Consider the following 23425-nt stretch of genomic DNA (forward strand, 5'->3'; position numbering starts at 1 on the left):
CTCTACACTTTACTCCCCCAGACACACACTTTGATATAGTTGATGACAGTTTTTACTTCTTTCTATGTTGTGTTTCTATTAACAAATTTCTGTGGTTATAGTTCCTCTTATTGCGTTTGTTTTTTTAATTTACATATTAGTATTAAAAGTGATTTTCATTCCACCATTACGTTATTACCACATTCTGTGTTTGCCTTTATATTTACTTTTAGCAGTGAGATTTATACTTTCATATTCTTTCTTGTTACTGTTTATCATCTTTTTGTTTCAACTTGGAGAACTTCAGCACTTCTTGTAAAGTAGGTCTAGTGGTCATGAAGGCCCTCAGTTTTTGTTTGTCTGATTGTCTTTATCTCTCCTTCATTTATTAAGACAGAGTTTCTGGGTAAAATATTCTTGGTTGGCAGTTTCTTTCTTTGAATACTTTGACTATATCATCCCACTGTTTCTGAACCTCCAAGGTTTATGCTGAGAAATTTGCTGTTAGTCTTATGGAGTTCCCTTGTATAGTAAATCACTTTTCTCTTGCTACTTTCAAAATTCTCTCTTCATCTTTGACCTTTTAGATTTTAATTATAATATGTGTTTGTATAGAGATGTTTGGATTTAACCCATTTGAAGAATTTTGAGCTTCATGAATCAGTATTTCCAGTTTTCCTCCCTTGATTTGAGAGGTTCTCAGTGATTATTTCTTCAGATAAGATTTCTGACCCTTTTTCTAATTCTCCTAATTTATGTCCCCTTTTCTGTCTTTTAGGGGAACCTAATGCACAGAGTTTTTCACCTGATGGTGTCTTATAAGTCACATGTGCTTTCTTCATTCTTTTTCATTCTTTCTTTCTTTCTTTCTGTTTCTCTAACTTGATAATTTCACATAACTTGTCTTCAAGTTTGCTCATTCTTTCTTTTTCATGATTAACTTTGCCATCGAAGCTCTCTATTGAATTTTTGCATTCAATCATTGTATTCAACTCTAGGATTTCTATTTGGCTCTTTTTTGTGGTTTCTTTTTCTTCATTAAACATCTTATTTTGTTCACATATTATTTTTTCTGATTTTTTTAAGTTGTTTATCTGTGTTGTCTTGTTGCTCATTGAGATTTTTTAAGGCAATTACTTTGAATTCTTTGTCAAGATGTTCATGGATCTTTATGGACCTTTCCTTAGGATCAGTTAGTAAAGTTTTATTAGTTTCTTTTGGTGGTGTCATGTTTGTCTGATTCCTTGTGATCCATGTAGACTTGTGTTGGTATCTGTTCATTTGAAGGAGCAGACAGCTCTTCTAGTCTTTATAGTCTGGTTTTTGCAGGTAAAGTCTTGCTCCTACAGTGTCTCCGGGTGAATGGTACTGCAAGGACCATAGTTGAGTTGGGCTACAGCTGTGTGTTGGACTGCTTCCTGTCTACAGCCAAGTCCACACACAGTGGGCCTGTTACCAGGAGTGTTGATGGGTATGGCTCCTGCAGGGTCCCTGGGTGGATTTGTGGTTGGTGAAGACTGCCTCTGGGACCATGGTGGAGCAGGTTATAGGAATGCTTCAGGGTCTGCAGTCAGGTCCCAGGTTAACAACCATGTTACTGGGGATGCTGACAGATGTGGCTCCTCTAGTGTCCCTTGGTTGGTGGAGATAGTAGCAAGGTCATGGACAAGTAGCACAGGAGCACAGTCCACAGGGGGACAGGGCTGCTTTGGGATCCACAGCTGGGACCCACTATGTTCAGCAGACCTGCCAATGGGATTGGCTTCTCAAAGGGGCCCTCCTTGATTGTGGGCTCTAGAGGGGTACACAATTACCTACCTGGATCCCCAGGCTCCCACAAAGGATTTTTGTCTGTGAGTGGCCGCCAAATCATTGTTTTTTAAAAGAGCACAAGGTGTGGAGAACTTCTATTCCACCATCTTGCTAACATCACTCAGTTGGTTCTTTTTTTTGTTTTTATTTTCTCCCCAAAGCCTCTGTACATAGTTGTGCATCCTAATTGTAAGTCATTTTAGTTCTTCTATGTGGGATGCCTCCACAGCATGGTTGATGAGCGGTGCACAGGTCTGCACCCAGGATCTGAACTGGGGAGCCCCAGGCCACTGAAGCAGAGCACGTGAACTTAACCACTTGGCCAGGGGCCTGGTCCACAGTTGCCTCTTTTTAATTCAAATCTCTAGCTATTTTACTGGTACCATAAATAGCTAATGCTTTTTCAGTGTTTATTTTGTATTTTTCTATCTTAGTCAACTATATTATTAATTATAAAATGTTTCAATTGATTATGTTAGATATTCTATATAGATGAATTATATGATTTGCAAATATTGCTGGCTTCACTCTGCCTTTGTATTGGCTAACAAAGGATGTGTTGTATTTGTATTTTGTTGATCATATTTTCCACAGCACTTTTTATTTTATGATTTGCTTCCAAAAATTAGTTCTTTTTTCATTTAATGCTTTTAGTATTTTTCCTTATCTGCTTATATATTTATATTATTTCCTTCTGTTTTTCTTTATGCTTGTTAATTTTTATATTTCCCTGAGATCAATGCTTACATTTTATCTTTTTAATCTTTTTATTTAATTGTAACCTTAAATATTTCAGTTTGTGGGCATATTTTTCTGATTATGGTTAGGCCATATCAAAAATGGGCGTTTCATTTTCTTTTCTCACTATAGTGTATATGGGCTATATTTGTTTATTATTGTGTTTAGACATTCTGTGACATCCTATGTGATCACTTTTTATAGAGTGATGCTCATGGACAGCAGCAAATGATGCATAGTCTCTAGACTATATCATTATTTATATAAATATGGGTGTACATATTTGTAATCAAGACTGTTGATATTAATAAATCTTACATATATGCTTACAATCTAATCCATCTGTAAAATTCTGAGAGAAATGCACTAGTGTTTGAAATATGATATTTTTCTCAAACTCTATTTCCATTTAACAATTTTTGTTTATATACTTTGTCACTAAAAATTTGAGGATCATAAATCATGTGTTTTATAAATTATAGCTTTCATGCAAAATAAACTTTCATCATATAAATCTTCTTGCTTTCAATTCTGTATTGTCTTATAATATTGCTTACCTCACATTTTTCTCACCTGCCTACCATAATTTTGACCATTGCTGGAATTATAACTCTTTTAATATGTAAGCTCTTTTTCCAATCTACTTATATTATGACAATACTCAAGTTTGTCCTTGTATTTAACTTTATGTGTCTGTTATGATACTTTGCTGTATTTTTTTCATTTTTTCCTTTCCTGTTCTGTTCAATTCTATTCAAATTGTCATTATCTCTGTTTTCTTCTGGTTATTAATCAAATCCACATCTCATATTTTCTATCAATATAAATAAATTAGAATAACTGACAACACACCTCCAAAACTCAAGTATACCGGTTTATCACTGTTTTACTTACAGCCTCACAAATTTTGTCCTTTAAGTTAATTATATTTTCTCTTGCAGTTTCTAAATTGTTACTGCTTTGAATTTAGAATTAGAATTTGCAGACTGGTGAGTGATCTCATTTTGTTTTTTAAGAGAGTACAGCCAAGTCATTTGATGCCATAGTGGCTAATGAGAATTCTAGATGATCCTAGAAAATAACATATAAAACTTTGCCTAAGTGGGCCAGATGTGGCTTGCAGGCTCTTGGAAGGATTGACTAATTCCTGAACATGAGGCAACATTTGCCAGGCGCCCGTGGCCTGAACGTCTGGTGCCAGGTGGGCTGGGTGAGGGCCGGGGTGGCATGAGATGGGGTTTGAGGATGGCTGAGACAGGGGACTTGTGCCCACTGGGGAGGCGAGGATGAGATGCTTCGGCACACAGACCCGCGTGGACAGCGCGTGTGTGCTCAGGGAGAGGGTGGAGGAAGGGGCTGTGCCTGACTGAGCCTGGCGCTGTGCGGGAGACCCCGCGGCCTGTGCAGCTCTCCACCCCGCCTGCCCCGGGCCCGTGAGCACCTCCGCCCTGCCTTCCTCCCTCACCACGGCCACTTCTCACCTCCTGAAAGGGCTGAAAGGCCTTCCTGGGACTGAAAGGGCCAGCGGGGGACATTCACGGGAGCCCAGAGCAAGGAGAACATTTTACATAAACGAAGAAGCATGTTGAAATGCCCACAACGTTAGAGATTATAGCACACCACAGTTTAAGTGTTGTAATTTGACACGGTTGGATCAAGGAATACACAGTGTAGAATGGTAGAACATATGATTACTGCTGACACTTTTCCAAGTGATTTATGTATATTGTCACATTTTATCTTTATAACAACCTTTTGACATAGTTACTGTTGTAATCAACCCTCTTAATGTTACAGGAAGCTGAGAAGACTTCAATAAATTATTCCAGGTTATATTGCTTTTGTTGCTGTTGTTCAGGATCAAATGTTGTGACCTGAAAATCTATTTAAGATAGTAATGTAATATAATGTTATAACGTTGGAAAAGCTGCATGTCAAAAATATGTAAAGTTAGTTCTTAAATTATGATTTTATAATTTTCCTACAAAGGAGTATTCATAACTGTAAATACACAGCACTATTTCAAGGGTTAATTTTTACCTTTTCACAGATTTTTTTACCTCTCTCTTAATCTGTATTCCTAACAGGAGTTTGGGCTTTCTGCAATCAACCAGAGCTCTATAGATCAGAAGCTCCATAAAACCCCGCTTTGTCATAAACTAACACATTGCTAGGGAAGATGGATCAAGCGAAGTTTAAGTGACCTTGTTTCCCAAGTAAGACAAAAACGACAAAAGGTAAATAAAAGCAAGAAGTTTTTTCTAGGATGGTACTCTCCTGATTCTGAGAAATATGGGCTATGTTTCTGACTTCTATTTAAAGATACCTAACTCATGGGCTCTGAGTTTAAAATGGAACATGAGTTTAAAAATGGAACAACATTTACGTTGTTCTTTAAAGTTGTTTTTACCTGCTCTATTGCTTTAGAGGGTAGAGAATTCATAGTGAACACCTTGATAATCATCTTAACCAGAATAGTGGCCAAAGGTGAATTCTATTACTGGTTCTAATAGTGGATTAAATTCGTACTATCCATAGATTAAGACAGCACCTGGGTGATCCACAATTTTGTTCAGAATGGTTGTAAACACCGTAGGGGTGACTTGCTTCAGACAATCTAGAGCTTTATAGATACGGACAAGCAATCTAAGAGTTAGAATGCGTCTCATGTAAGCCAGACGTTGTATTTACCATGCGATCCTCTCAAAATTCTGTGAAATAAATATCATTTTCCTCTATTCACCAATGAGTACGATGAGTGATTTGCCCTCAGATAAAACTAATAAGCAGAGGTTCCAATATTCAAACCAAGATTATGCTTTTTGCACTTAACTTGATAGCATTCATCCCTCATGAAGGATTTCTCCTATAATAATTTCTGTTATGAGAATGCTTGTTTCGCAAATTTTTTTTTTTTTGTCAAACTTAAAAGGCTTGTGTATAGGTTAAGGATTATATTCCATTTCGTTTCATTTAACAGCTATGTATTGAGCACTTACTACAGGCCAGACATTCTGCTCATTTTTTGAAGTAAGAAATTGAATGAGATGAACACATTCCCTCTCTTTACGAAATGGGTCACCCGTTTAGAGAAAATTGGAAGACATAAACAGGTAAATTAAAGTGTGATGAATGTTACCACAGACAATAGTCTAGATGTTATGGTGGTGTGTAGCTTTATCCATATTCTCTTCTTCTCAGGTAAGCTGACAATAGTTCTAAAATCTTAACATACACATAGATTAAATGTGGCTAAAATATCTCATAAATGCTAATGTGTCAGTAGGGCTGTTTTATAATTCCAAGTGCATCACAGGATGAGACAGAACTATCTGAGCGACCATTATTGATGCTGAAATAGGTCATTGCATTATGATTATGACATTTTAACCCCTCCATTAGATTTATTTTATAACTTGTGATTAAAAATAATTTCTCTAATTTGTATAATATTATTGTGGTATCATATGACTGTCTCTTTTTCCTTTAGCTGTATACTGGATACTCGTAACACTACTTGGTAACCTTTGCCTCAATCAATATATTTAATTAGTGTTGCAGAATGATAATTTCCTATTTGAATCAGTTCGAGTGAACTTAGACCACTTTCTTCTACCAGAAAAACTCAACATATATTTGTCTTGCAAATTTTGGAAACTAGTGACTCAATTGGTTCCCTAAATGCTTACAAAAACTCTTTTTTCTGGCTTTCTTTCTTAAATAAATATATTATGTACTCTTTTATTTTCATTGATTAGAAATGTTTCAGTTATTATTACAATTACGATTTCTTTTCTGATGTTCACAGTTTTGGTCCATAGGCATGAATTCAGGCCGACTCCTGTATTTTCTCATGATCCTCTTATATTGTAATGCTTCCCTCTTGCTGCTCTCCCGGCTTAGATCAGGATCTGTCTTCACTTCCACTGTCCAGGATCTGGAATCAGCATTTCTCTGAGAAGTCCATGTTCTCTTCAGTGCGTAACTGCTTTAGAGACTTAAATATACTAGCACTGTTTGTTGTTACTGAGAAGATGCTCCTTTATGAGTACATACTTTTAGAATATACATAGCAAGATTCCATAATATTTTCAGTTTAATTTTAACATTATGGTATTTTCACTTAATCCGCTTGATTTAAGAATAGCATCTCTTTCCTCTTACATTGAGTAGAATTATTCTTAACATAATTAACATAGTTGTTTTATTCTCCCTTATAAAAAGAGTTTCAAAATAAAAATGTTGATATTACTACAAACAACAAAACTACTAAGTATAAAATTTCTTTGTGTTCTTTGAATTCCTAGAATTCATTACACTCAGAAAAATTACAGGGGCAGTGAGGTGGGGCAGTCAAATCTGGGTGTGGACAATAAGGGGTTGCTTTTTCTACAGAGGATCTTAAATCAATCATAACGTTTACTAATGCTTGGTTTACTTTTTATTATTTCTACATGCCAGCAATTTTAATATTGCCAGCAAGAAATTAATTAACCCCCAAAAATCTTTTCTTCATCAAATTTCTGAGCAATTACTGAATTGTTGAGTTTTAATTACACACATAAATATACTTCATATTAGCACAGATTACTTATCTTTAATAACTATTAGTTTTATACTTGGAAATTACTTTGAAGAACTCTGTTACACAAGTGGCCTGAAAATATGCAGACTTAGCTACATGTTTTCCTTTCAAGAGTAGGTTTGTAATGGTTCAAAATCGTTCTAGCTTTCTTCTGATTCAGTTTGTGTCTTTGATCCCAGTGGTACCTCATATCCTTGTCTATAAACAATGAGTGCAGGGACTGCAAAGCCAAAGATGCAGAGAACTTGAATTACTTGATTTCTGTTCTGTGAAGTGACAAGGTTGCAGAATATCAGGGTAAAAGCAAAAAGACCTTCGCACAGAAGCTGGACTGCTGTTTATTGTCAAGCTGTGAGCACAGCAAAGAGAAGTTTTGGAAAGTTAATCTTAACCTCTAAAGTGCTGTATTATCCAGAAGAAAATGTGGATGCGAAAGAATCTGCTCAGATTTTTGTATTTGCTGTATGTGATTTTGCTTTACTGAGTTATAATTTTTTCCTGGGATAAAGTTTTACAATATTTGCCAGCAGCCAAATGAGACTTTGGCAGTGAAATATCAAGCTTTAAAACTGCTCCTTGAAAACTGAAAAGCAGAAATTGTGTAGCCGACTATTAATTTTGCAGTGACAACAACAATAACACAGAAGAAAGTGGCATTTACATATATAAAATAAAAATCAAATTTCAGATATCAGAGAAACAATGAAAGATGCTTATCTTAAATTTCCAGAACTAGATATTCATTCTAAAGCAACCAATCAAATGATCTCAATGTTTTCTACCATTTAAACATTTCCTGATTTTTTTTGTAGAAAAAGAAAACTTTCAAAAGTTTTTTTTAATCACTAAGATATCATAACAGAATATTTTAGACTGTGGAGATATATAAAAGCCAATAGAATCAATTCAAAAGGAGCAAGGACATCAACAGAGACAAAGACATTGCTACACCAGCAATTTCTAGAATTTATTATGAAATGGGAATTTTAGGATCCTCTCCCAAACTAATTTTTATGATGATTTTCCCATTCATTTGCATATTTGTTGCTTTATGTTAAAGAAATGATTCAACATTAAAAATTATTTCAGGGGGCCAGCCTGGTAGCATAGTGGTTAAGTCTGCGTGCTCCGCTTTGGTGGCCTGGGCTTGGCAGTTTCAGACCCTGGGCGCAGACCTAGCAGTGCTCATCAAGCCATGCTGTGGCAGCACCCCACACACAAAATGGAGGAAGACTGGCACAGATGTTATCTCAGCGACAATCTTCCTCACAAAAATAAAATAATTTCAGAATGTTCTTTAACTGTGAGTGAAGACTGAATAACATGTAAACCATATTTTCTAACTAACATGAATATGTGAAGATCATTCAACAATCTACAGAAGTTAAGGCTTGAAAACAGGAACTACAATGTCATGTTACTATCACAGATGGACATGTAGCTGTTTGTTTACTTTTTACTTTTTATCAAGACAAATTCATTACTATGTTTTAGAACTATTAATCCATTACTTTTATATTTAATTTATATTTTATACTCATATTTATATTCTCTTCTATTAATATTTTTAGTAGTATGGTTATACATTCAAACTTCAAAGAAAGAAAATTCTCACTGAATTTCTTTTCTGAATATTAGTATTATTTCTTTCATTTCATTATTATTAATCAAAAATACCTTAGTCAAATAAACAGAGGATTTTAAAAAATGATTATTCTACACGTTTGGCCATTTCTTCTCTGAGTTTCCTTATTTTAGTTTCTTGATATTCTTTCATAGTTCCAATGGATAAATATTTAAGTTGAAGTTATGGTCTGTTGCTGTTTTCCTCTTGTTTCATTTTTTCTTGCTGAAAATCTCTGAATTTATTTTTAATCTTAAAAAAATCTTTATATGGTCATGAATGTTTTTAAAATCAGTATTCATATTTAAATAACTCCTCTTTACATGTTAGATTTTCCTGGATCCCTTGGAGGCGCAGGGGAGAAGTCTAAACAGCATAAGAACTTTTTCCGTTGTGTAGCCACCCCTGACGCAGGAAGGGTTAATAATCACTGGAAAGGGCTTGCCAACAAACTGTGACCCAGAGGTGAGAAGGCCAGTTAGCCAATGACGGGTAAGACCTCCAGGGGGAGGCAACCTAAGCCAGGCATGGTCACCGGGGGGCACAGATGGAGACAAGGTATCGGGAGCAGGAGCGGCCGTTGCCTAGGAGGCCTTGCATGCTCCCAGATAAAAATATAGGAGCACAGCAATAACATGATAATATCAAAACAGAGGCTGAGGGAGGGCTCCTTGAGAAATCACTAAGAATTCTTGGCATTTGCTAATTACTTCGTCCAGAACACCTGTGTATGTTTAACAGATGCAAGCTATGTATATATTGAAATGCTGGTTATAATAAACTCAGTGGCCATCAGCCCTCTCCGCATCTATCCTGATGTGTACATTGGATTGTGACACTGACACGTTGCTCCCTGATGTTCAGCTCCCATAACATAAGAATTTTTCTGCACCTTATCATGGCTCTTCCTCTTAGACACTTTCAGCTCTCCTCTGCTGCCCTACTGTTCTCAAAATTGAGTAAATCAGTGTCTCCTGGGGGTGTGGGTGGGATGCTCTCCTTGTGGGGCGTGGTGGTCCTAGTGGTGGTGCTCTCTGGCTACTGCTTTCTCTAGGTCTCCTTGAGTCGTCAGCTGCCCCCACAGCACCTGCCCCGCTATCACAGCCATTTGCAGTCATTCTGCTAGGTGTGGATATCCCCCACCTCCTGCTTACTTTCATCTTATTAGGAATTTTCTGGAGCTCCCTAACTCCGTCTAACTCATGATGTAAATTATGGGAACTTGTTTTCATTTCCATTGTTATCTATTAATTTTAGGCGAAGAAGTAGAGAATCAGCTCAAGGCTGCTTTCTTGATCCTGTGAAAAATGGAAATGCTAAGAACACTGTTTAAAGTGAAAATGATAGTCAAGAGAATGGCTCAGAAAAATAACTAATAGAATCTTAAAGGAAGAGAAATAGTCGAGGAACAAGGTAGTGAAATTTAACTCATTTTTCAAGTAGGGAGAAAATTGTTAATGTCTAACATTTAAAACTATTTAGCAACATGGAGATAAGCATCAGAAAAGATGAAAATCTAAATTGATAAAAGTTCGTTGCCTGTGGGGAGCAGGTATGGTGGTGCGGGAGCTGTGGAATAGGAGCTTTGCATTTTCCTCATGAGCTATTCTGTCCTGCTTTCGTTAAACCATGTGCGTGTGTGCTGTATTCTCCACCTCTCTCTCACTCACTCTGTCTCTCAGGTCGTCTATCTCACAGGTGGTTAGGAGCATTCTGGTCCTGAAATAAGAAAATAGAGAGAACAGTCTCTTATGCAATTGAGATTAGGAGACCTATGATTAGGAGATTCTGCGGCTGTCATGACACCATATGAGCTAAGGTCACGGACAACCATTCATCTGAATTTAAGCGGTAGACTTTTACTTCAAAGGCATTATGAATTATTTTAAAGGACCTTAGGGGCTGGCCAGTGGTGTTGTGGTTAACTTTGCACGCCCTGCTTCAGTGGCCTGGGGTTGCACAGGTTCGGATCCAGGGCTCCCAGGTTCAGATCCTGGGCGCAGACCTGATACCACTCGTGGAGCCACTGCATGGTGGCATCCCACATGAAATAGAAGATTGACACAGATGTTAGCTCAGGACCAAGCTTCCTCTCTAAATAAATAAATAAATAAAAATAAGAAGACTTTACACAGCTTTTCTTGTGATTTCTAACAATTCAAGTTACTGTTGAAATTTTCAACTCAGATAGTCTTGTGCTCAGCTCTGAGACTTCTCTCCAAATACATTTAATTACCACTGTGTTTACCAAAATCAGTGTATATTATATTCGTGGGTATGTGTTTTAAACATTTAGTTGTTGACTGAACTCATTGATGCTCCTTAGTGGTCAATTGCTCTGCAGGCAGGTACGTGGAGCTCAACGCGGCTGTATTGTTACTGTGCCAGGCCGACAACTTTTCTTAGATGATGGCTAGACTTTGACTATTTAGGTATTTTTTCACTGACTGAGCTACAGTAATTATTTTTAAAGAAGAGCTATTCTGGATCTTTTTTCCTCCCTCATATTAAAACAATATCCCGAGTTTAAAAGATTTGATAAATTCTGTAGAATATCATTTCCCAATATTTGGAAATATTCAAATCTATAATATTCTGTCTGGTAGGTCTGAGTATTCAGTCCAGTTCAAGATGTAAGTTGACATTTATAATACAAATAGTGCAGTAATTTATACTGAGTGTTAAATACTGGTTAATTAAAGGAACTTTTGGCTTTTTTACAGTAGGAAGAGATAGTGCTGCCTACCAGAATAAAGTTCTGCTTTAGCCAGAGGCTGGTTGTGGAGGTCATACTGGGATTTCTCTATCTTCAAGAATGTAGGGGCAATGTGGCTTATTGCATTTCCAATCATACTTAAAAATTGTTAAACAAATATGAAGTTTTCAGCAAATCTAAGTCACTGAGATGTATCTCTAATTCAGTTTTTTTAAAAATGTATTTTATTGAGGTCACATTGCCTCAAAGGATTGTGTAAATTTCAGGTGTACATTATTATATTTCAGTTTCTGTATTGACAGCACTGTGCTCACCACCAGTAGTCTAGTTTTTACATGTCACCATACATATTTGTCCCTTTCACCCTCCCCTCACCCTAAATCCCCTCTGGTAACCACTAATCTGTTCTCCTTATCCATGGGTTTGTTTATTTACCTTCCACATATGAGTCAAGTCATGTTACTTGTCTTTCTCTGACTTATTTGATTTGGCATAATATGCTCAAGATCCACCCATGTTGTTTCAAATGGCATGATTTTGTCTTTTTTATGACTGAATAGTATTCCATTGTATATATATACCACGTCGACTTTATCCAGTCAACTGGGTACTTGTCCAATTCAGTTCTTTTTTTTTGAGGAAGATTAGCCCTGAGCTAACATCTGCTGCCAATCCTCCTCTTTTTGCTGAGGAAGACTGGGCCTGAGCTAACATCTGTGCCCATCCTCCTCTACTTTATATGTGGGATGCCTGCTACAGCATGGCTTGCCAAGCGGTGCATAAGTGCACACCCACGATCCGAACTGGTGAACCTCGGGCTGCTGAAGCAGAATGTGCAAACTTCACCTCTGCGCCACTGAGCCGGCCCCTATCCAATTCAGTTTTTGGCACTGTCAGTTCTTGTTTTTATGTCCCCCATTGTCAACTTTAATTTAGTCTCAGGAGGTCATATATCATCCATCCTCCAGTTTTTTTCATGACCGCCCTCTTATAAAGATTCCTTCTCTGTTATACAGATCCATTGTCTTCTTAAATTCTACTGAAGATGCCAAACAGTTCTCTTTGCTTTTCTTCTGGTTCCTGCAGTGGATGATCTTCAGAGTTACACTCTCCCCTACATTTTCAGTACTCTTTTTTCGTTTTGTAGTTTTTTAAAATATAAGAATTCAACCCTATGCTTTAAAGACTTGGTGTTTTCTAAGAGACCAATAAATAAATGCCTTTGATTTCATTTTCAATTTAAGTGAATGACAGTTGGGTTAAAATATGTAGTCTATATTCAGAGGCTTTAATAAACATGTTTCCCAAGCAGAAATATTTTATTCCTGGAATTTGACCTCTTTCTGCATCCTCAAATTCCCTCATTTAAGTCTATCAACACATTGACCCAGGCCATCATCATAGTTCTACCTAGACCACGACCTTGTCTTCCTGTAGGAAATCTCGTGTCATTGAGCCTCTTCTTCACACAGCATCAAATGATCTGACACTACTTGTCTCCCAGATTCATGTTACTCCCTTTTATTTTGTATCCAGCACATCTTTCAGTTCTTCGGATTTGCAATGCAGTGTTATTCCTCTGGACGAAGCTTTTTCCCTCTTCTTTCTCCCTCCTTTTCACCGCACATACATTGCCTGGCTAACTCATATCCACTTCTGGTAAAATCATTTTATCAGAGTTCCATGCTTTTTTTGCATCACTTTAATAGGTCAGAGTATAAAGAAAAGTAAATAAATGAGTAAATCTCATAATCCCCTTGTAATTAAATCTCTACTTGTTTAGAGTCCATTTCTACTTAATTTCATACAAGTATTTATGTATAACTTATATACACTGCCTAAGCATGGCCTGATGAGCAGTGCCATGTCTGCACTCAGGATTCAAACCGGTGAAACCCTGTGCCTTGGAAGCAGAGTGCATGAACTTAACCATTCGGGCACAGGGCTGGCCCTCAGGAAATGTCTTTTTATAAATCATCCACTAAAATCTAAGTATTTGTAATTAAAATAGCTCAAATATGTCTGCTATAGTTATAAGAAATTTTCCTGACCAGATGTTAAAACTACTTTTACATTGAAATATTTTTGAAATACGTGTTTAATTTTGAATGTCTCTGTCCATTACCTGGTGACTTAAAAATGTATTAGTAACAACTTTTCTCTCCCCAGTCTAAGTTTCATAAAAGCACGTAAATCTAATAAAAGTTGCTTTATCTAGCACTTATGAAGTGTAGATCTCCGTGCACTTGTTCAGCTACTCCGCTGTGGTAAAATGATAGTTAATCTGCTAATTCAAGAATCTACATGATTCTAGAGTAACTTCCGGTAATCAAAGACAGATTTAAATTGTGCTTCTCAGAGTTCTAATGGCAATGATAATAATAATGGCTGCTATATGTGGTTCACGTGCCAGATACATAGACTGTTTCATTCCGTCTTCATCATAAACCTGAGATGTAGGTATTCGTATCCCCCTTTTACAAACTAAGATGCTTCCAATGCCACACAGCTGGGAAGTGGCAGGAACAAAAGTCAGCCAGGTTTGTCTGGTTACAAAGTAATCGGGCTCTTAAGAACTACTTACAGTTCTTAGGGGTCAGAATCAGATGGACTAAAGTTCTTATAACCGAGTCTCCCAGGGAATCTATGCCATCCTGGGGTTCAGGGTCTGGGGTTCAGCTTTTCAGGATTAGGAAAAATGTTGATCAAGTCAGCTCCCTCAGGGATAATTTGATAACATACAACTCACAAGAGACTTGTAACGACAATTTATTATTTTACTCTGGGAAAGATTACTGTCAAGCTGGCTTCAATACTCATCTTTGGGTTTTTATATATTTTTTAAGACAAACTCTATGTTAGGCTATAAAGTGTGAGTCCTTCGAGATCTGTGTCTGTTAACTTGAGTGACTGGGAGAAAGTGGCCCATGAATACTTGTTTCATAAATGCTTTTTCTGAATGATGCAGATAACTGATATTTCTTATGAAATCTTTCTCTTAGCTAGCATTTTTACATGTTTCTCAGCTAATTTTGGAGAATATTGCCCTTCTATTACTCCTTTCCTTTCAATATTCAAATAGAAAAAGAGATTTGTTCTCTATAACAATGTGATTGCCCCTTAGTCTTGTAAGTTTAAAAATATGATTTCCTCAGATCCTTGAAAACAGCTCTACCCTACGGGATCAGACAACTATTAACCAAACTCATAGGACTGACACATACATTCAGAAATTCAATCTATCCATTATTTTTAAATGCAAATACAACACCTACAGGAACAGCATACCCTTAGTATGTATGAACTAGTTCATTCTTCTTCTATAGACAGAATAACAAAAACAAATCAAAATCATAAAGCTGCTGGATGAGCATGTGATAAGAAAAAAAGGTTTTAGTGAGATGTATGAAATATTTAGTGGCACCAGAATAAGGTAGCCTCATTTGTCCCACACATTTGGGATGACTCAACAATGAGGCTAAATCTTGATATACTCTGAACACCCAGAGTTGGACATTGTCATAATTTCCTTTATTGAACTCCTTTTTTTTTTCTTTTCTCCTAGGTAGATTACGCATACCTCCCACTTTTGATTTTTGCATTCGTTTTTTATTTTTTTCATATTTTTTCCAGGTAAAATTGGAACACTGGATCTGGTAACTTAAAATTTCAAAACCCTTTTCTAACCCACATTATGATGATTGAAAGTGTAGCTCTCAGAATGTAACATATTTCTTTTATTTTCAAGGTTTTTCTGAGCAATTCTATGCACTGATACGTGAAAGCACCACGGCATACTGTGTAGCATTTAGGTACACAGACACTACATCAGATTGCCTGGTTTCAAACCCTTGTTATATCATTTATTAAATAAACTCGGGGTGCTGATCTTTCTGTACTTGTGTTTCCTCATCCATAAAATGGGGGCAATATATTATAACAGAAAGTAACAAATGGTTCAGTTAAAGAGACATTTATGAAGGAACTATTTATAGAGGCATATTTAGGGTAAAAGAAAAAAGGATGATGAAGCAAAAACAAAACAAAACCAAACAAAAAAAAAAAAACTAACCATAGAGTGAAGCTGTTACTATCACCATAACTGAAGGAACAAGGAAGACAAATACTGCTGGTGGAGACGAGTGAGAATGGAACTGTGAATGTGGGCTACTTAGCAGAAGCTGATTCTAGGGAAAGCTGGATCTGTGTACAAGACACAATGGCTAAGCAGGAGCAGAGTAAGAAAAGAACGCCCTGGCTGCTCTCTTTCCCCCTGCCAAGCTCTTGCCATTACCTCCCTTTGGCAGAGCAGGGCACAAAGAGTGGAAAAAATGGATGAGGTGATGGGGAGAACAGAGAATAATCAATATATCCTGTATTCATAGTGACTTAAGAGATTGGTATGAGGAATACATGGTCAATGTATGTAAAATCATCCATCAGCTGAGGAGAGAAAACTAAAATTAGAATGTTTGTGTGGGTGAGGCTGATATAATAGAACTCCATAGTATGAGAGAAATTAGGTAAGGGGAAATATTGATTCTTGGTAGCCCCTCAACTATTGGCAATCGTAATCAAATTGTTCAGTCATAGTGTAAACCTCTAATATCAATCCCCCAATAATCCTCATTTTGTCTCCTGGGATGGTATAATTTTTATGAGGAATGCTGTGAATTTCTTCCAGAACACTATATTTCCATGATAATACGATGACTTTTCTATGAGTAGAGGACAATTAAGTTGCTTGTGAGAGAGATAGTAAGATCTAAAGAAGATAGAGAGGAAGGAAAGAAGGGAAGGAAAAAGGAAGGGAGATAGATAGATCAATAGACAGATAGACAGACAGACAGACACACATACCTTGAAACAGTCCAAATTGAGCATTCCAAGTCAGTGGATGGTTATGTGGGCAGGGACCTGCCAAAACATTCAAAGAGATCACCATTATGTTCAATCCTATCTATTTATTGATGGAAATCATGGGCCTACAAATGAAGCAGCTTTCATTTTTAATTATTATTTATTGTTTTGAATTTTTTGTGGCAGTTTTGAGATTTTTTTGGTAAGGAATACCTTTAGATAAGGATGAATCTTCCCTTTTTATGACTCCATACACTCCAGTGCAGGAATAATAATATAACAGTAGTATAATGATAATAATTTTTTTAAAAACCTACAAAATTTGACTTTTCATTAGAGTTTAGAAAGAGAGCAAGACATTATGCAAACAGACGCAGCATTTTAACAACAGTACATTTGTTTAATGCATCCGCTTCTCTCCTGTTTGGGTTGTTTTTCATATTGGGAAGATAGTGGTTTCTAAAAGTGAAAATGTTGTTTTAAAAAATTAAAAGGAAAAAAAAATCCATATTTATAAGAGCATTATAATGAACTGTGCCCTGCGCCTTGCTTTTAATGGTTTATTAATAAACACTTCAGAGAGCAGATACAGCAGAGCGTGAATTACTCTTCTGTGTTTATTATTTTTATTCTTTAATATATATTAGGCATACCCACACCTGCAGAGTGCTATATAGAATGAATAAAGGCTAGAGGGATGACTAAGCTGTATTCTGGTGCTGAATTTCCAGTAGCTGCTCAGGAAACAAGTGTGAGTTGCTCTCCAATTTTTCTGTTAATGGTTAAAAGGAGGTCAATAATATTTGAGAAGGATTGTGGAAAGAAACTCTAAGTTTATTTTGCAGAAAATCCTATGTTATGAACCACAGATTATATGACATAACCCTCCTCATTTTCAAAGCATTAAAAATGGTATAATTTTTATACCATTTATACATGGTATACATGTATACATGGAATACAATGGTACCATTTATACCAGTGCATTCACATCTCCAAGTTGGTTCATAAAACTTTGGATTGTGGTTCCTTTCCTCATACAAGGGAGACCAGCTGGTTCATATGAAAGACATAGAACTTCTTCTGGGGGACGCAGTGGAAGACCGTATTCTTTTGCAACGTTGGATTCTATGTGGCCTAGGAGGTGGCAGAATAATCACAGGTTTTGTAGTTAATCACTTTCCAACTTTGAATTATGTGTCTTTGGGAATCCTATTTAAACTCTGAAATCAGTTTTTCCATTTGCATTAAAAAGTGATAATAGGTAACTCAGAATGCAAGAATTAAATGATTTAATGTACAAAGTAGTACAACATAGGCATTTAATAAATATCTGCTCAGTATTGGAAAAATCTTTCTACAATAAAGAATCTAGTCTTCAAAGACAGAAAATTCACCAGACGAGTGATTTTATGTGACCTCCTTTCACTTATGACAGAAATGAATCATTCTTTTTTACTCTCAACTTGCTTTTTTTCCCCATGTTTTTAATCAAGGTATCATTTAACAATATATTCATCTTTTTATTTTTCTGGTGAGGAAGATTTGCCCTGAGCTAACACCCATACCAGTCGTCCTCTGTTTTGTATCGGGGATGTCTCCACAGCATGGCTGATGAGTGGAGTAGGTCCGTGCCTGGGATCTGAAACTGCAAACCCGGGCTGCCAAAGCAGAGTGCATGAAACTGTAACCATTTGGCCATGGGGCTGGCCCCAATATATTCATCTACTTTTACGTGTACATTTTGATGAACTTAGTAGAGTATAAACCATAAAACCATGCTAAGAGGTTTATTCATAGACACTGTAATCAATCACCCACATTCCCAGCCTCATGTTACATGTACAATTTACTCTCTGTCACTATAGTTAGCATGTTTCATTTCTATAGCTCATATAAATGAATCATATACTGTGCGTATCTCTTTTTTTGGCTTCTTTGGCTCATATAATTTTTAAAAATTCATCCATGGTTTTGCATGTATCAGTAGTTTTTTCCTTTTTCTTGAGGAATACTGTCCATTTAAAAAATAATCACTACTTATCCATTCACCTTTAGATGAAATGTAGGTAGTTTAGTTTTTATTAATAAAGCTGCTCTGAATATTTATGTATAAGTTTTTGAGGGTGATATATGTTTTCCTTTCTCTTGAGTAAATACCTAAGAGTGGAATTTCTGGGTCCTATGGGCCTATATATATATACGTATATATATATATATACATATATATATATATACATACACACACAACAGAAAATTATTTGGCCATAAAAAAAGAAGGAAACCCTACAATTTGCTGCAACATGGATGGACCTTGAGGGCAATATGCTAAGTGGAATAAATGAGATAGAGAAAGGCAAATACTGTATGAGCTCACACACAAGTGGAATCTAAAAAACAAAAGAAAAAAAATACAACAAACTCACAGATACAGAGAACAGATGGTTGGTTGCCAGAGATGGAGGGGGAGTGGGCAAAATGGGGGAAGGGGGTCAAAAAGTGCAAATTTCCAGTTATAAAATAAGTAAGCCCCAGGGATGTAGCATACAATAGGTGACTGTAGTTAATAACACCATATATATATTTGAAGGCTGCTAAGAGAATAGGTCTTAAAAGTTCTCATTACAAGAAAAAAGTATTTTTAGCTATGTATAGTGATGGATGTTAACTAGACTTATTGTTGTGATAATTTTGCAATAAACAGATATATTTACTCATTATATTGTACACCTGAAACATATAATATTATATATAAATTATATCTCAATTTAAAAAAGAAAACTTCAGTTTGACAGAGGTTCATTGTTTTTCCTTATAAATTGTGTTTTTTTGTGTTCCACCTAAAACCCTTTCCCTACTCAGTCACAAATAATTTTCTTATGTTTTACTTTAGAAGTTCCACAGATTTTGCATTTACATTTAAGATTATAATTAATATCTATAATGAGTTAACGTGTGCACCTTGTGAGATAGTTTTAGGATTTGTTCGTTTGCTATAAGTTAACCAGTTAGTCCAATACAATTTGTTAAAAAATATGTATTTTGGGGCCGGCCCCGTGGCCGAGTGGTTAAGTTTGTGCGTTCCGCTTCAGCGCCCCAGAGTTTCACTGGTTTGGATCCTGGGCGTGGACATGGCACAGCTCATCAGGCCGCTGAGGCCATGTCCCACATGCCACAACTAGAAGGACCCACAACTATAATATACAGCTATGTAGTGGGGGGACTTGGGGAGAAAAAGAAAAAAAAATATGTTGACAACAGTTGTTAGCTTAGGTGCCAATCTTTTAAAGAAAAAAATATACATATATATTTGTTCCTAATGAATTTCTTAGACATCGTTTGAAAAAAATCAATTGATTCTGCAAGTGTAAATCTATGCTGAACTATATATTGTTTCCATCAAACTATTTTTTTTAATTGAAGTATAAATGACAGACGTGGAATATTTTATATCTATCTATACACACACACACATGAATATTATTCAGCCATTAAAATGAAGGAAATCCTGACATTTGCAACAACATGGATGGCACTTGAGAACATCATGCTAAGTGAAATATCAGACAGAGAAAGATTCTGTGTGATATAACTTACATGTGGAATCTTTAAAAAAGTCTAACTTACAGAAACAGAGAACAGAAAAGTGGTCACTAGAAGCTGGGGAATGAGGGGAAAAGAGAGAGGTTGGTGAAAGGGTACAAACTTGCAGCTATAAGATGAATAAGGTCTGAGGATCTAATGTCTAACAGAGCAACTATAGGTGAGAACACTGTATTATATAATCAAAATTTGCTCAGAGTAGAACTTATGCGTTCTCACCAATATATATGTATATTTATGGATTAATAAACTAGATAAGAGGAATCCTTTCACAATGTACATATATCAAATCATTATGCCCCTTGGCCAATTGGTTAAGTTTGAGTGCTCTGCTTGGGCAGCCTGGGATTTGCCGGTTCGGATCCTGGGCATGGACCTATATGGCGCTCATCAAGCCATGTTGTGGCAGCATCCCACTTAGAGGAACTAGAATAAGCTACAACTAGGATATACCACTATGTACTGGGGTTTTGGGGAGAAAAAAAAAGAGGAAGATTGGCAACAGATGTTAGCTCAGGGCCAATCTTCCAAAAAAAAACAAATGCATCTTCACGTTAAAAAAAAAAAAATAGAAGTTCTAGCTGGTGAGATTGTTCTTTCAAAAAAAAAATCATTATGCTGTACACTTTAATAATTTATTTGTCAATTATATGTCAATAAAATTTAAGAACCAAAAAATCCTCAGTGAGATACCATTTATTTAGAACTTGAATTTCTCCCAACAAAGTTTTATAATTTTCAGAGTTCAGGGTTATGTTTTTGTTAAGTTTATTTCTAAATATTTTAATTTTTTCAATATTTTTTAATAGAATTGTATTCTCGATTTCAGTTTTCGATTGTCATTGCTCCTATACAGAAACACAATTGACTTCTTGGATATTGATCTTGTATCCTGTGACCTTGGTCTCTTATTTATTCATTCCAATATTTGTTTGTGTGTGTGTACGTGTGTGCATTCCTTAGGATTTTTCTATATATAATATTTGTTGTGTGTGCACATGGACAGTTTTACTGCTTTCTTTACAATCTGGTTGCCTTTTTTTCCCTTGCTTAATTGGCAGGGTAGAATTTCCAGTACTATGTTGAGTAGAAGAGATGAGAGCTGACTCTGTCTCTTCCCTGATCTTAAGGAAAAAGCTCTCAGTCTTTCACTGTTCAGTACAATGCTCACGGTAGATTTTTCATAGGCCCCCTATTACATGTCTAAGAGGTGTTAGCAAGATGAGTGTGGGACCTTGTCGAATCTTTTACTGCATCTACTGATGTATGGTTCATACCTACATAAGTGATGATTTATATGATGTATTACATTAATTGATTCTGGGTGTGAAAATCCCAACTGAATCTATTCCTGGTGAACAATGCTTTTAATATGTTGCTGGATTTGGGCTGCTAATATTTTGCTGATGACTTTGTATCTATATTCTTCAGAGATTTTTGTCTGTAGTTTACCTTTCTTGTAACATCTTGGCTTTGTTTGTAGCTGGCTTTGTTAAGGGTAATACTGGCCTCATAGAATGAGTTGAGAAGTACTCCTTCCTCCCGTATTTTGTGGAAGATTTTGGTGAGTATTGGTATTATTTCTCATTTAAATGTTTAATGAAATTTACCAGTGAAGCCATCCAGGTCTGGGCTTTTCTTTATGGGAAGATTTTTATTACAAATTCATCTTCTTCATTTGTTACGTCTATTTAAATTTTATATTTTTTCAGTCGGTTTTGGTAGTATGAGACATATTGGGATTTGGCCATTTCACCCAAATTACTGAATTTGTTGGCAAAACCTTTCACTTAGCATTTCTTCGTAATATGTATAAATATTATTTGGAATACTTAGCACTGAGTGATCCCATTGCTTTTCTCTACTGTTTTTCTATTTTCTATCACAATAATTTCCACTTTAATATTTATTATTCCCCCCTTTCTGCTTGCCTTCAGTTTGATTGCCCTTATTCTTCTAGATTTTAAAGATGAATTCTTAGATTTTTTTCCTCTTTTCTAATATGGGCATTTTAATCTATAAGTTTCCTCTGAGCACCAAATTAACTACATCTCATAAAATTTGGTATGCTAATGTTTTGGTTTTCATCCAATACATATTTTCTAATTTCCCTCGTAAATTTTTCTTTGACCCATGGTTTTTGATATATTTAAATTTCTAAATGCTAAATTTTAAAAGTTAAACAAATTTTAATTTCCAGATATTTGTGCATTTCTCAAATTTTCTTCTGTTGATTTCTAATTTAACTCCATCCATGTCAGAGAACATGTATGCTATGTGTTTAACACTACTAATTTGTGAATACTTGCTTTATGGCCTAGCCTGTGGTCGACATGGGACATTAGTTTATATAAACAGGATAGAATTTTGTTCTGATTGGTCTCCGGAGCCAAAAAAGTTTCTCTTAAGATCATTCCCTATGCCTATTTCACCCTGTAAACACGGAGTGTTTGTGGGGATTATCAAGACTATTAAAGATTACTTCATACCACCTCATCGATCAGAGTTTAGTGATATAACAATTCGTAAATAAAATTTAAAAAACTGTTAAGGCATGAGTTTTTTTTTTTTATGTCAGTACCACAGCACCTGTTTGAACCATAACCTTGGAAGGATTTCCTAGTTGAAAGGATATTAGATTTTCTTAGAAGTTGAATTCTTAGTGACATCTAATTATATCACATATATAATTAGTGATATCTAATTATATCATGGAGAGTGAGCAAATTTTATTCAATGGGCTAACAGAAGTTGCCACAGAATAAAATTTTATCACTAAATGTCTGTGAATTAAAATGGCATTTTTGTCTATATATATTGTCCTTGATATATAGGTGAAAACATGGCCTGATCAATAGAAAATATAAAGTTTCCTTAACCCAGAAAAATAAATTGAAATAATTTCAAGCAATATTGTGTAGAGGTTAAGAATTCAGCTTCAGGGGCCGGCCCTTTGGCCAAGTGGGTTAAAGTTTCACGCGCTCTGCTTTGGCAGCCTGGGTTCGGATCCCAGACACAGACCTACTCCACTCATCTTTCATGATGAAGAGGCATACCACATACAAAAATAGAGGAGGATTGGCACAGATGTTAGCTCAAGGCTAAGCTCCTGAAGCAAAAAAGGAGAATTGGCAATGGACATTAGCTCGGGGCAAAGCTTCCTCACCAAAAAAAAAAAAAAAAAAAAAAGGAATTCAGCTTCTTAGTAATATTACTTATGTTCAAAATCAATCTTCACCCCTAACAAGATAGTTGACAATAATTAAAATAAGAAATTTATTAAAATCTGGTATTCTCCTCAATTAAATGGGAATTATAATAGTATCAACAACATAAGACTTCTATGAAGATGAATATAGATGTTCTTAATAGTGAGAACTCCCCCCAAATTAGCTGCTTCCATTATCATTGTGATATTATACTATTTTGGTACTATTACTGTGATATTATCTTCCCATCTCTGACTCTAGCAACAGAGGAATACATAAATGATCTGTTTACAGACTCA

At 35.8% G+C, this 23425-nt stretch overlaps 1 long non-coding RNA gene across 1 annotated transcript in view; it reads right to left on the reverse strand.

Moving 5' to 3' along the window:
- LOC123280266 (uncharacterized) overlaps nt 1-23425 on the reverse strand; it is a 480813-nt gene that overhangs the window by 37813 nt on the left and 419575 nt on the right. The window contains exon 4 of the long non-coding RNA XR_011497405.1: nt 16315-16371. This is a non-coding gene — a long non-coding RNA (uncharacterized lncRNA). The remainder of the gene's footprint in view (nt 1-16314; nt 16372-23425) is intronic.

The sequence above is a fragment of the Equus asinus genome, chromosome 23 (assembly GCF_041296235.1).
Source record: "Equus asinus isolate D_3611 breed Donkey chromosome 23, EquAss-T2T_v2, whole genome shotgun sequence".
NCBI classification, from domain to species: Eukaryota; Metazoa; Chordata; class Mammalia; order Perissodactyla; family Equidae; genus Equus; species Equus asinus.